This window comes from Antechinus flavipes, chromosome 4, assembly GCF_016432865.1.
Source record: "Antechinus flavipes isolate AdamAnt ecotype Samford, QLD, Australia chromosome 4, AdamAnt_v2, whole genome shotgun sequence".
NCBI classification, from domain to species: domain Eukaryota; kingdom Metazoa; phylum Chordata; class Mammalia; order Dasyuromorphia; family Dasyuridae; genus Antechinus; species Antechinus flavipes.
The window spans coordinates 159,078,525-159,093,550 of NC_067401.1; the positions used below are offsets into that span (position 1 = coordinate 159,078,525).

At 33.2% G+C, this 15,026-nt stretch overlaps 2 protein-coding genes across 2 annotated transcripts in view; both read right to left on the minus strand.

Moving 5' to 3' along the window:
• ARSG (arylsulfatase G) overlaps positions 1-15,026 on the minus strand; it is a 996,823-nt gene that overhangs the window by 965,442 nt on the left and 16,355 nt on the right. The gene's annotated exons all lie outside the window — the stretch shown is intronic.
• The window catches only part of CEP112 (centrosomal protein 112), a 589,318-nt gene that overhangs the window by 2,783 nt on the left and 571,509 nt on the right, over positions 1-15,026 (minus strand). The gene's annotated exons all lie outside the window — the stretch shown is intronic.

A 15,026-nucleotide genomic window follows, 5' to 3' on the forward strand; every position in this document is an offset into this window, starting at 1 on the left:
AAAAAATGAACTTCATGAGTATATTAAGGTGAAGATATGGCTTAACAGCAGTCTGTTTGGAAAAAAAAGATTTGTGTATTTTAGTTGATTAAATGTGGAATAAAATGTGAGTCAAAAGTATGATATGATTGCCAAGAGAACTAAAAAAAAATCTTAGACTTCATTAAGAGAGGTATCACAGTGCTCAACAGCAGAGAGGTCTTGCAATTCTCTGCCTTAGTAAGATCACATCTTTGCAAAAGCTGACCATGTGTTAGGACATAAAAACTTTGCAAATTCAGAAAAACCAATATTAAAAAGGTCCTTTACTGAGTATAACAATAAAATTTATCATCTGCAGAGAACATTAAAAAAAAAAGGATTCAGGCTTTAATGCAGACATATGGAGTTTAATGGAGAATATATGGGCCACAGAACAAAAAGAGTAGATAACTGCATTTAAAATTTTCCAAAATGAGACAACATATCAAAACTTTTGGAATGCAGTGTTCTTAGAGGAAAATTGATGTCTCTAAAGACTTTAATGTAAAACAAAACAAAACAATTAAGTCAGTGAATTAGACTATATATAATACAACTAAAAAATAGAAAAGCAATAAAATTTAAAAGACAAATAGAATAACAAAATGAAAAGAAAAGAATTAAATTGACAAATCAGGAACAGTTTTTTGTCTTTTTTTTTTTTTTTTTTTTTTTTGGGCTGAGGCAATTGGGGTTAAGTGACTTGCCCAGGATTCACATAGCTAAGAAGTGTTAAGTGTCTATGACTGGGATTTGAACTCAGGTCCTCCTGACTTCAGGGCTAGCACTCTATCCACTGCACCATCTAAGCTGCTCCAAATCAAGAATAGTTTTTAAAAAGTAACTAAAATGTTAGTTAATCTGATTCAAAACCAATTAACTGTCATAGGAATATAAATAGCTCATTAGATTTAATCAGGAAAGACATTACATAATTTTGGGTAATTCATTTAATCTGTCTTTCTCAGTTTCTTCCTCTGTAAAATGGTGATAACGATAGCACCTACCTGTCAGCGTTATTGTGAAGATAATTAAGATAATACTTGTAAAGTGCTTGAAAAATCTTAAAAACACTATGTAATGTTAGTTGCTATTATCTAAAATAATAGCACAAAACCAAATTTCCATAATCAAAAATCAAAAGAAAATTCCCAAGAGGAAGAAATAATAAAAAATTATTAAAAGCCACTTCCCCAGTTATATAGCAAAAAATTTAGTACACCGAGTGGATACATATTTGCAAAAATACAGGCGATATAGATTATTAAACTAAGGAACTTAAATACAATCCAATCTCAGGTTCTCAGAGAATCTCAGAGAAAGAATGTGAATATGCTATAAAGGAACTTCAAAAGGATAAATCCCAAGAACAGATAGTTTATAAATAAATTATATTAAATATTTATAGAACAGTTAATTTCAGTATATAAATTGTTTATAAAAAGAGAAAGATTGCATCCTACTAAACACTTTTTAGGAGCCTAATAAAGCTGAGAAGAAAACTATAGGTGAAATATTCTTAACCTTTTATTTGTGTCCATATAGGTAGGTAGGTAGATAGATCCCTATCCAAATTCATGGATCACTCAGGCATCTGTATACTTATGGTTATATACACTTTCTGTAGATTAATATCTCTAATGAATGTTGACCCTGAAATATCGAATAAAATATTATCAAAGAGGCTATAACAAAATTTTTTTTAAAGTTAAACTAAATATTAAGTATTAGAGATTATATAAAATGTTAAAAAAAAAAACATTGTATGGCTGGGTTTACATTGGAAATTCAGGGTTGGCTCAATATTAAGGAAAATTATATATTAATATATATTAATAAAAATAATCAAGATAACATGATTGCATGAATAGATGCAGAAAAATCTTTTATAAAACTTCAACACTCCTTTATGTTTTTTAAAAAAATAGGAATATTATTTATCTAAAACCAAAGGCTAGCATTATTTATAATGTAAAAATGTTAACAACTATTCTAGCAAGATCAGGGATAAAATAAAGATGAATAATATCACCACTATTTTTTGATATGGTTCTAGAAATTTGAGCCACAATAATAAGACAAGAAAAAAATCCATTAAGGAAATAACTATAGGTAAGGAGAAAGCAATATTAGCTTTTACAGAGATGTAGATTTTCTTAGAGAACTAGATTCAACTATAATTATTTTTCAACTAATAATATAAATATAATAATATAAAATAACCTATACAATTGGCAGTTTTTCTATACCAACAAAACCAAGCAGGAAAAGATAGAAAAAGAAATTCTCTTCACAATAACCATACAATGTATAAAGTGGTCATGTGTTTAGCTACTAACATGCACACAGGAAAAAATATTTAAAACAATTGCAAAACACTACAAAAATAAAAAAAAGAAAAAACTAAGTAACTGCAGAGGTAGTAATTGCTTATAACTGGGTTGTGATACCATAATAAAATTACAACAGTACTGAAATTTATTTGATGTCATACAAATCAAATTTCCAAAGGTTTACTTTGTAGAATCAGAAAGAATAAGAAAATCCATCTAGAGGAACAATGAGTTGAGTTTCTCAAGGGAAATAATGAAAATAATATGGGAAGGAATATTGTTCAGCAGAGCCTGATCTCAACAAACTACAAAGCAGCAGCCATCAAAACTATTTGGTATTGATTTAAAAAATAGAAAAGTTAGTGGAACAAATTAGGTACATAGGACTTAGAAGTAATTAAATAAAGTAGCATCATATTTGATAAACAGGATTTCAGTCAGTGGGTTCAGGCTTGGGAAAACTGTAGTCTATAAATATTAAATTTAGACAGGCATCTCACATTAAATATGTATACCTTTACTCAATAAACTCCACTGGCTCCCTATCACCTCCAGGATCAAAAACAAAATCCTCTGTTTGGTGTTCAAAGTCCTTCCTAGCCTTTCCTCCCTCCCTGGACCCCTTTGTGGTTCCACCAAGGCACTCCATCACTTGGCTCCAGGCATTTTCTTTGTCTGTACCCCATATCCTTCTTCATTTCTGCCTCCAGGTTTCCCTGAATCTCTTCTAGTCTCAACTAAAACCCTATCTTCTATAGAGAGTTCTTTTCATTTATGGTATATCAGGGGTTTTAAAACTTTTTCTACTTGTGATCACTTTTTTTCCCACAGAAATTTTAAATGACCTATTTGGAAAATAGGTATACAAATCAAACATTTATTCATAGTAAATCATCATTTCATTACCCCCACATTCACTTATGTAACTCCGTATGGGGTCATAATTCACAGTTTAAGAAACTAGACTATATATAATTTTATTGTACAATTTGTTTACTTGTCTCCCCCCTTAGATTGTGAATTCTTCAAGGGCAGGGGGTATCTTTTGCTTTTATTGGTAACCTCAGTTCTTAGCCTAGCACCTGGCTCAGAGTAGATGCTTAATGCTTACTGATTGGCTGACTCACCATACTTTGAAAACTGTGTTCAGGTTTGTGTTAGGGTGTTTTTACAAAGATCAAGCTGGCACAAACAGGAAGTAAAGAAGCCAGAAATGCTTGAGGTTCCCAGAGGTAATTTCTGTGACCAGAGACCACCTAGTGGGTGAGATTCTGCTTATATTGAGATAGCCTCATTAATGGGAATGTCTCCTCTTACTGGCTGTGCATGTGGTCTTACTTACCCTACTTAAGCCCAGTGCAGGAAGGGGTCAGTCTCTTTTTCCTGGAGTAGCCCAGAGGATGGATAGTTGAGAGGTAAGGAAGCAGGTAGTGACCTCGGGGGTCTCTTGCAGACCCAGTGTTCACGTGGGAGTTAACAGGTCAGGGCAATATGTGAGCAAGTATAATAAAAGACTTTAAATTTGCACATGGCTGTTCTTGAGCATGCTATCAGTTTTTAAACTATGGTTTGTGAAATCGTAGCCAGAGACCTCTGAAAACCTCAGAATGAGTTAAGCTGGGTTAAAGATGATTTATACACTGCAAAGGTCAGTGGCCAGAGGATTCTCTGAAGCCCTGGGAATTAGGAGAGACTGGCAATGTAAAGAGCAGGACTAGGGCATTTGCAAATGAAGTGACTGCCCAGGGTTAAGCATTTTGCTCTTTACAGGTCTGGGCATTGCTTTTTAGGAATGACATTGATAAACTGGTAAGTGATAATAGAAGGGCATCTAGGATGGTAAAGGGTCTCAATTTCACAGTGTATGGAGGAGGACAAGTTGAAGGAACTGGGGATGTTCAGCCTGGTAAAGAGAAAATTTAGGAGGGAGAAATGAGAGTTGTTGTTTCAAGTTTGAAAGGTTGTGAAATAGAAGAGTTATCAGCTTATTTCATTTTGTCCCAAAGGACAAAATTGGAGTAAGGGATGTAAGATGAAAAGAGACACATTTAGACTGATATAAAGAAAAAACAACTTCCATATTATCAGAACTGTCTGAAAGTAGTTTAGTTGTCTCCCACTGGAAGTCTTTAAACAAAAAGTAGGAAATCATTTGTTGAGTAGTTTGCAAAGGAGTAGTTTGCAAAAGAACTGCTGCTTGGGTAGTGAGAGATCCCAGTCTCTCACTGGAAAACTGATAAAGGACCACAGAATAGTGGAAACAACATTAGGTTGGGAGTCAGAAAGCTTAGCTTCAAGAAGCTTCAAAAGGCAGAGCTAAAATAGTAGAGAAAAGGAAGAAGCTTTCCTCTTCTTTGGGGAAGAGAGTTCACCTGAACTCTCACCAAAACAGCTCTGAACACATTAAATAAATACTATAAAGTGATTCCTGGAATGGCAGAACCCACAAAAGCACAGCATGAAATAATTTTCCAGCCAAACATAACTTAAAAGGTCAACGGGAAAGATCTGTCTCACCTGAGTGAGAGTAGAGCACAGTCCAGTGTTGGCTGCATTAGCACAGACCCAGCTCCAGCAGACCAGGAGCAGGCCTTTTGAACCCCTGAATCAGCAGCAGCTGTTACTAACATCTCAGCCCACCGATGGTAAGAGTATGAACAACTGGTCAGAAGGAGATTACAGGGACTCTTTACTAGCACTATGGCAGAATTCTGTTGCTTGGTTCATATTGTGATCCAGGTCACAGTTCTGGGTGGCAGTCCAAGGGAGAGAAGGAGCACTAGCATATAAGAGCTTGCAGCCACAGTAGAACAGGGACCCTTCTCATAGTTCCCAGGGCAGAAAAGAGTGCTTATGGTCACTCAAAGGCTACAGTGTAGGTCAGGAGAGTAGTAAATACACTTCTCCTTGGATCATACAATCTTGGAAGAACTAAAAAGTTAAAGGTCCTTAGAAGGATCTCTGAAAACAGTTGTACAAAATCCCTGAAGCTTGGGACAATGCACTCTCCATACTGTCAAGTAATAGGCTGGGAAAATGAGCAAACGAGAAAAATCTTCTGACCATAAAAAGTTACTATAGTGACAAGGAAGATCAAAATCCACAACCACAAGATAACAAAGTCAAAGCTCCTACATCCAAAGCCTCCAAGAAAATTTTGAATTGGTTTTATGCCATGGAAGAGCTCAAAAAATTTGAAAATCGAATAAGATGAGGAAGAAAAATTGGAAAGAGAAGTGAGAGTGATATTAAAAAAAACATGAAAAATGAGTCAACATTTTGGTGAAAGAGACATACACAAAGATGAAGGACATAACACCTTAAAAACAGAATGGGCCAACTGGAAAAAAGAGGAACAGAAAGCCAATGAGGAGAATGCCTTAAGGAAGCAGAATTAGCCAAATGGAAAAAGCTCACTGAAAAAAATAATTCCTTAAAAATTAGAATTGAGCAAATAGGAAGCCAATGACTTTATGAGAAATCAGGAAATAATAAAACAAAACCAAAAGAATGAAAACAATAGAAGTCAATGTGAAGCAGTTCATTGGAAAAACAATTGACCTGGAAAATAGATTCAGGAGAGATAATTTTTAAATTATTGAACTAATTAATTAGAAGGCATGATTTTAAAAAAGAGTTTAGATACCATCTTTCAAGAAATCATCAAAGAAAACCTCCTGATATTCTAAAGCAATAGAGTAAAACAGAAATTGTAAGAAAGTACTAATAACCTCCTGAAAGAGATTCCCAAATGAAAACTCCCAGGAATATTATAACCAAATTCCAAAAGAAACAATTCAAATATTATGAAATTACACTCAGGATAACACAAGATTTTGCAGCTTCTACATTAAAGGATTAGAGGGCTTAGAATAGGATATTCCAGAGGACAAAGGAGATGGGATTACAATCTAGAATCACCTACCTAGCAAAACTGAGTATGCTCTTTGAGGGAAAAAATGAATATGAAACAGAAGACTTTCAAGCATTCTTGATGAAAAGACCAAAAGTAAATAGAAAATGTGACTTTCAAATATGACTCTAAAAAAAAAACCTAGAATATAAACAGAAAAGAAAAATCATAAAGGACTTAATAGGGTTAAATTATTTACATTCCTACATGGGGAGATACTTGGAACCCATAAGAATTTTCTCATTAGTAAGGTCATTAGAAAGAGTATACATAGGGCACAGATATGAAAGAAATATAAAGAGATGATATAAAAAAATGAAATTAATAATATCTAAAAAAAGAGTGCCATGGGAGAAAAGGAAAGAAAGAAGTAGACTGAGTCAATTATTTCATATAAAAGAGGCAAGAAAAAGCTTTAACAGTGGAGGGGAAGAGAGGGAAATCAGGGGGAGTGATTCAACCTTATTCTCATCAAAGATGGAATAACATACACACTTAATTGGCTGTAGAAATCTATCTTACCCACATTATACATAGCAACAATATTGTATGATGATCAATTCTGATGGGCATAGTTCTTTTCAACAGCGAAGTGATTCAGGCCAGTTACAACAGTCTTGTGATGAAAAGAGCCATCTGCACCCAGAGAGAGGACTTGTGGGGATTGAGTATGAATCACAACATAGTATTTTCACTTTTTTGTTATTGTTTGCTTGTATTTTGTTTTCTTTATCATTTTTAGAAATTTTTTATCTGATTTTTCTTGTGCAGCATAACTGTGGAAATATGTATAAAAGAATTGCATGTATTTAGCATATATTGATTAGATTATTTGCTGTCTAGGGTAAGGGGTGAGGGGAAGGGAGGGAGAAAAAAATGGAACACAAAGTTTTGCAAGGATGAATGTTAAAAATTATCTATGCATGTGTTTTGAAAATAAAAAGCTTTATATATATATCATATGTATATCATATTACATTTGATATAAATATATATCATATCACATATGATATAAATATATATCATATCACATATGATATAAATATATATCATATTACATATGATATAAATATATATCATATATATATATATATATATATAAATAAATAAATAAATTGGGGCAACTATGTGGCACAGTGGATAGAGTGCCAGCCCTGAAGTCAGGAGGACCTGAGTTCAAATTTGACCTTAGACACTTAATGCTTCCTAGCTGTGTGACCCTGAGCAAGTTACTTAACCCCAATTGCCTCAGCAAAAAAGAAATAAAAAAAAAAAGAAATCTATCTTACCTTCCAGGAAAGTAGGAGGGGAAGGGGATAAGAGAAGGAGAGGGATTGTGAATTGATTTAACCATTTTGTAGAGTGATTTGGAACTATACCCCCAAATCTATAAAATTATACATATCTTTTTTTTTTTTAATTTACTTTTAATACACATTGTTTTCTGAATTGTTTTGGGAGAGAAAAATCAGAGCAAAAGGGCAAAACTATGGGAGAGAAAAAAATAAAAAACAGAAAAATGAAATGAACATAGTATATATTAGTTTATATTCAGACTTCTTAGTTCTTTTTCTGGATGCAGATGGCATTTTCTGTCCAAAGTCTATTGGATCCCTGAACTACTAAGAAGAACCAAGCCTTTCATAGTTGATCATCACACATTCTTGCTGTTATTGGGTACAATGTGTTCCTGTTTCTACTTGTTTTGCTCATTTTTACACATGTGGGTCTTTTTCCCTCCTTTATGATTTCCTTAGGATACAGACCCAAGGTCAAAGGGTGTGCACAGTTTTATAGCTCTTTGAGCATAGTTTCAGATTGCTCTCCAGAGCAATCTCCAGAAAGATTGAATTGTTTCCAACTTCACCAACAATGCTTTAATATCCCAATTTTCCCATATCCCCTCCAACATTTATCATTATTCTTTCCTGTCATCTTAGCCAATCTGACAGATGTGAGGTGGTACCTAAGAACTGTTTTAATGTGCATTTCTCTAATAAATAGTAATTTAAAGCATTTTTTCCAAATAAGTATAAATGACTTTAATTTCATCATCTGAAAACTGTCCATTTGTATCCTTTGACCATTTATTTATTAAGTGGGTAATGATATGTATTATAAATTTGTGCAAAATCTTTTTAATTTAATGTAATCAAAGTTGTCTATTTTTGCCTTTCATAATATTCTCTAGTTCTTCTTTGGTCATAAATTCCTCCCTTCTCCAAAGATCTGATAGATAAATTATCCCTTGTCCTCCTAATGTGTTTATGGTATCATCCTTTAAGCCCAAATCATGTATCCATTTTGAGCTTATTTTGATACGGAGTGTGAGATGTAGATCTATGCTGAGTTTCTTACATTATTTTCCAGTTTCCCCCACAGTTTTTCTCAAATAGTGAGTTCTTATTTACTATGCATATCTTTTGACCTTGCACCATTACCAGGTTTGTATCCCAAAAGAGATAAAAGGTAAAAAAGGAAAAGTAATTATATGTATAAAAATATAGCTGTTTTTTAAATTGTAGCTTTTTATTTTCAAAATATACGCAAAAAGTTTCCAATATTCACCCTTGCAAAACCTTTTGTTCCAAATTTTTCTCCCTCTCTTCCCACCCCAGACAGCAAGTAATCCAATATATGTTAAACATGTACAATTTTCCTATATATATATATATATATTTCCACATTTATCATGCTGCACAAAAAATATCAGATCAAAAAGGGAAAAAATGAGAAAAAAACACAAGCAAACACCAACAAAAAAGGTGTAAAAACTTATTCTGTAGTCCATATTCAGTCCCCACAGTCTCTGCTTTCTGAATGCAAATGGTTATTGCCATCAAAAGTCTATTGGAATTGACCTGAATCACCTCATTGTTGAAAAGAACTACATCCATCAGAATTGATCATCGCATTATCTTGTTTGACTGTACAGTGTTCTCTTGGTTTTATTACTTCATTTAGCATTAGCTCATGTAAGTCTATCCAGCCCTTTCTGAAATCATCCTGCTGATCATTTTTTATAGAACAATAATATTCCATAACGTCCACATAACATAACTTATTCAGCCATTCCCCAACTAATGGGCATCCACTCAGTTTCCAGTTCCTTGCCATTACAAAAAGGGCTGCTACAATCATTTTTGTACATGTGGGTCCTTTTCCCTTTTTTATGACTAACAATGTATTATGTATTATGTATCCCTGTTTTCCCACATCTCTTCAACAGTCACCATTATCTTTTCCTGTCATCTTAGCCAATCTGATAAGTGTGTACCTCAGAGTTGTCTTAATTTGCATTTCTTTGATCAATAGTTATTTAGAGCATTTTTTTCATATGAGTAGAAATGGTTTTCATTTCTTCTTCTGAAAACTGTCTATTCATATCCTTTGACCATTTATCAGTTGGAACTAGTATTCCTACAAATTTGAGTCAATTCTCTATATATTTTAGAAATGAGATCTCATTATCCAAAACTCTTCAATATAAAGATTTTCCTCCCAGTTTTCTGCTTCCCTTCTAATCTTGCCTGCAATGGTTTTGTTTGTACAAAAAGCTTTAATTTAACAAAATTATTTATTTTGCTTTTCATACTGTACTCTGTTCTTTTTGGCTATAAATTTCTTCCTTTTCTCCAGATTTGAAAGGTAGACTATCCTTTGTTCCTCTAATTTGCTCATAGTATCACTTACTTTTTATTAAAGTTTTTTATTTATAAAACATATGCATGAGTAATTTTTCAACATTGACCCTTGTAAAACCTTGTGTTCGAAATTTTCCCCTCCTTCCCCTCACACACAGGTAATACGATACATGTTGAATATGTTAAAATATATGTTAAATTCAATATATGTATACATATTTATCTTGCTGCACAAGAAAAATCAAATCAAGAAGGAAAAAAGCTGAAAAAGAAAATAAAATGCAAGCAAACAACAACAGAGAGTGAAAATGCTATGTTATGGTGCAGACTCACTTTCTACAATCCTCTCTCTGGGTGTAGATAGCTATTTTCATCACAAGATTATTGGAACTGATCTAAATCATCTCATTATGGGAAAAAGCCATATCCATCAGAATTGATCATTGTATAATCTTGTTGTTGCCATGTACAATGATCTCTGGATTCTGCTCATTTCACTTAGCATCAGTTCATGTAAAGTCTCCCCAGACCTCTCTAAAATCACCCTGCTGATCATTTCTTACAGAACAATAATATTCTATAACATGTATATACCATAATTTATTCAGTCATTTTCCAACTGATGGGCATCCACTCAGTTTCCAGTTTCTTGCCACTACAAAAAGTCTGCCACAAACATTTTTGCACATATGGGTCCCTTTCCCTCCTTTATGATCTCTTTAGCATATAAGCCCAGCATATAACTGGAGCAAAGGGTATGTACACTTTGATAGCTCTTTGGACATAGTTCTAAATTGCTCTCCAGAATGGCTGAATCCATTTACAATTCCACCAACAATGCATTAGTGTCCCAGTTTTCCCACGTCCCCTCCAATATTCATCACTATCTTTTCCTGTCATTTTAGCCAATCTGAGAGGTGTGTAGTGGCATCTCAAAGTTGTCTTAATTTGCATTTCTCTGATCAATAGTGATTTAGAGCACCTTTTCATATGTCTAGAAATGGTAAATTTCTCCAACTGAAAATTGTCTGTTCATATCTTTTGAACATTTATCAATTGGAGAATAGCTTGAATTCTTGTAAATTTTAGTCAATTCTCTATATATTTTAGAAATGAGGCCTTTACCAGAACCCTTAAATATAAAAAAAAGTTTTCTCAATTTATTGTTTTCCTTCTAATCTTGTTTACATTAATTTTGTTGGCAAAAAACCAAACCAAAACTTTTCAATTTAATATAATCAAAATTACTTATTTGGTGTTCAATAATGAATTCCAGTTCTTCTTTGGTCAGAAATTCTTTCCTCCTCCACAGGTCTGAGAGGTAAACTATCTTATGTTCTTCTAATTTGCTTATAATATCACTCTTTATGTCTAAATCATGGACCCATTTCGACCTTACCTTGGCATATGGTGTTAGGTGTTAGTCAATGCCTAGTTTCTATTATGTTCGTTTTTAATTTTCCCAGCAGTTTTTGTTAAATAGTGAGTTCTTATCCCAAAAGCTGGGTCTTTGGGTTTGTCAAACACTAGATTGCTATAGTTATTGACTATTTTGTCCTGTTATCCTAATCTGTTCCACTGATTGATTACTCTATTTCTTAGCCAGTACACCAAATGGTTTTGATGACCGCTGCTTTATAATACAGTTTTAGGTCTGACACAGTTAGGCCACCTTCATTGGCATTTTTTTTTTCATTAATTCCCTTGAAATTCTTGACCTTTTGTTCTTCCAGATAAATTTTGTTATTATTTTTTCTAGATCAGCAAAATAATTTTTTGGGACTTTGGCATAGCACTAAATAAGTAGATTAATTTAGGTAGTATTGTCATTTTTATTATATTTGCTCAGCTGGTTACCCATAAGCACTTGATATTTTTCCAATTGTTTAGATCTGACTTTATTTGTGTAGAAAGTGTTTTGTAGTTAGATTCATATGGTTCCCAACTTTCCCTTGGCAAGTAGACTCCCAAATATTTTATATTATCAACAGTTATTTTAAATGGAATTTCTCTTTGTATCTCTTGCTGCTAAACTTTTGTTGGTAATATATAAAAATGCTGATGACTTCTGTGGATTTATTTTGTATCCTGCTTATGAATTGTTTCTAGCAGTTTTTTAGTTGATTTTCTAATATACCATCATATCATCTGCAAAGAGTGATAATTTGGTCTCCTCATTCCCTACTCTACTTCCTCAAATCTCTTTTTCTTCTCTTACTGCCAAAGCTAACATTTCTAATATAATATTGAATAGTTATAGTGATAGTGGGCAACCTTTTTTCACTCCTGATCTTACTGGGGATGATTCTAGTTTGTCCCCATTACATAGGATGATTCCAATGGTTTTAAATAGATACTACTGATCATTTTAAGGAAAGTCCATTTATTTCTATATAGTATCACTCTTTATGTCCAAATCATGAAACCATTTTGACCATATCAGTATAATAGGCATAATACTCTAGTTATTAGTGACGGTTAATGCCTAGTTTCTGTTATATTATTTTCCAATTTCCTCAGAAATTTTTGCCAAATAGTGAGTTCTTATCCCAGAAGCTGGGGTCTTTAGGTTTATCAAACATTAGATTACTATAGTCATTGACTATCGTGCCTTGTGAACCTAACTCACTGGCCCTGAGTTCAAATCCAGCCTCATATACCTACTTGTTATGTGACCCTGGGCAACTTACTTAATCTCAAATTTCTTCCCACCATCCCTAGTAAAAAAACAAACCAAAAAAACAAAAACAAAAAACTAATTTGACAATTATTTCAATTTAACTGCTTTCCTTTGTAATCCTATGTATTTTATTTTATGCATATACATAGTCCATGTCATGAAAAGCTTAGCCATCCCCACTCTAAATTGTCTACAAGAAAAATCTTGCATTCATACTTTGCTTGCATATTTCATTGTTGCTCAGTTTAACTAAGATCTTTTTGAAATTAGCAAAGTTTTGGTTTATACTATAATCTAAGTCAATGGGGAACTAGAAAAGCCAGAAAATGGTCAAATGCTAGGGAAGTGATTTTGTAGAGAAGCTCAATTTTAGGTTGGTATTTAGTGTCTTCATGGATGAAGTGACATGATTCATTTCCAGTACAATATTGAAAAATTGAGCAAGAGTGAGAGGATGAAATTGCACAGATTTTTGGCTTTTCCACATCAGAAATTTACTTGCTGGTTTCTTTTAGTATTTTGAAGGTTTATACATTTTTAAAATATTAGAGAGATCCATATTCAACATCTTAAAGCAATTCAAAAATGAACGAAAATACTTTTTATATGATGAATACCATGACTTGGCGTAATCAAGGATTATGAACTGTATGGGTAGTTTCAGATTTGTTTTCTCATTTCATGTTAGGATTTCATCATTAACCCAGGTTTTACAATAATCAGGCTTATGATAATATAATTATGCAAAATCATGTAAAAGTAGAGGAGTCTGAAATGGGTTTGTTAAACAAAGGCAAAACCAATTCTAATAGCAACACAAAAGACTGACACATGACCAATGGGCACCTATGTTTTGCTTATAATTTGCTTATTTAAAATACTGTTCAGTTCTTTATTTCACCCAAGTGCCCTCTTGACCCCAACAACAATTAATACTTTCATTGACCTCTAACTGATACTTTCTAACAGGAATTTCAACAATTTTCAAGGGATATATCACCTGTCCTTTCAAATTGGCTGCTACTAAGTGAATAGTCTGGGACTACATTATGCATATACCAATAATGGGCACAAATGCAGCTGGCAGAAATCTGTTTCTGGGGTAACACTCATTTTTAGGAGGCTGAGTTACTTTTATTACAGTGAAATGACATGGATCATAACAGAAGTTTTACAGGTGTATCATCAATCAATCAGCAAGCATTTATTAAGCACCTTCTATGTGTAGACACTAGGGAAACAAAGACAACAAGGCAGCCTCTGCCTTCAAAGAGACTGACTTAGAATGGGGAGAAAACATAGACAGATATAGGCATATATAAGTAAAAGAAATAAAGGCTAAAATAAGGTACCCTTGGAAGGAAAGACCTAACAGTTTCATATAGACAATGGCTATTTTCCCCTAAAAGTTCTCTGATTGGTGCAAGGTTGTACACATATGAATGATCCTCTGGAAAATTTTCTATTAGTCAACGTGTAAGTCAATCAGTCCTATAAAACAGCTTGTAATTTCAACTGAAAATAAACTTCACTTAACTCTTTTTTTTTTGTCTAGTTTGCCATTACCAATGGCAATTTCTTTGCATGCTAGAGAGAGCATAGCAATCTTTCTAATTAACCTTGAAGCAGAAACATAAGGTGCTCTAAAGAAAACTTCATTTTCATATGAAAGACATGTAAGAGATGAGAATTTGGTCTCCTTAGGTCTTCAGCTCAGTTGATATAGTCAGGAAAAAATCACAGATGATGAGGTGTTAGTTAATAGGTTTAACACCTCATCATCTGTGATTATATCCTGTGACATCAATTGAATTGGGTGGGTGGGTAGACCAAATTCCTGCAAACTCCCTTCACAGATATATCACTGAAGGGAATATATCAGGCTTAAAATCTGCTACACATTCATTCTTAGACACAAGTAAGCAGCTTGAGAATGTAAATTTCCATTCAAGTGTATACTACATCTACGATGGAAGACAAATAATACCAGGTCATTCAAGTTTATTACAAATGATTTTAATTACAAACACACACAGTCTCTCTGTCTCTTTGTCTCTTGTCTTTATCTGTCTCTCTCATAAGCTCTGGAGCTGGAATGGACTTAAATGATGTCTAGTTCAGTTCTTATTTTATAGATGTGGAAGCTTGTAGAGTTAGACAGATTGTGATTTTTTTCCTAAGTCACATGAATTTAAGTTTATGTTGGGATTCAGAACCTAGGTTCTTTAATTCAAAATCTTGTGGTCTTTTTACTATTCTAAAATTCATCCCCTCATATTATGGCTTTTAAACTGGTTCCTATAACTTAAGGAATTATCTCCTTTCAATTAATCATATTCTATAAAATAGAACGAAGATAAAAAAGATTTACCCCAAAAGATTTAAGTTTATTATTTTAATACCTATGTCTTTTTTACTCTGACATTTTATAAACT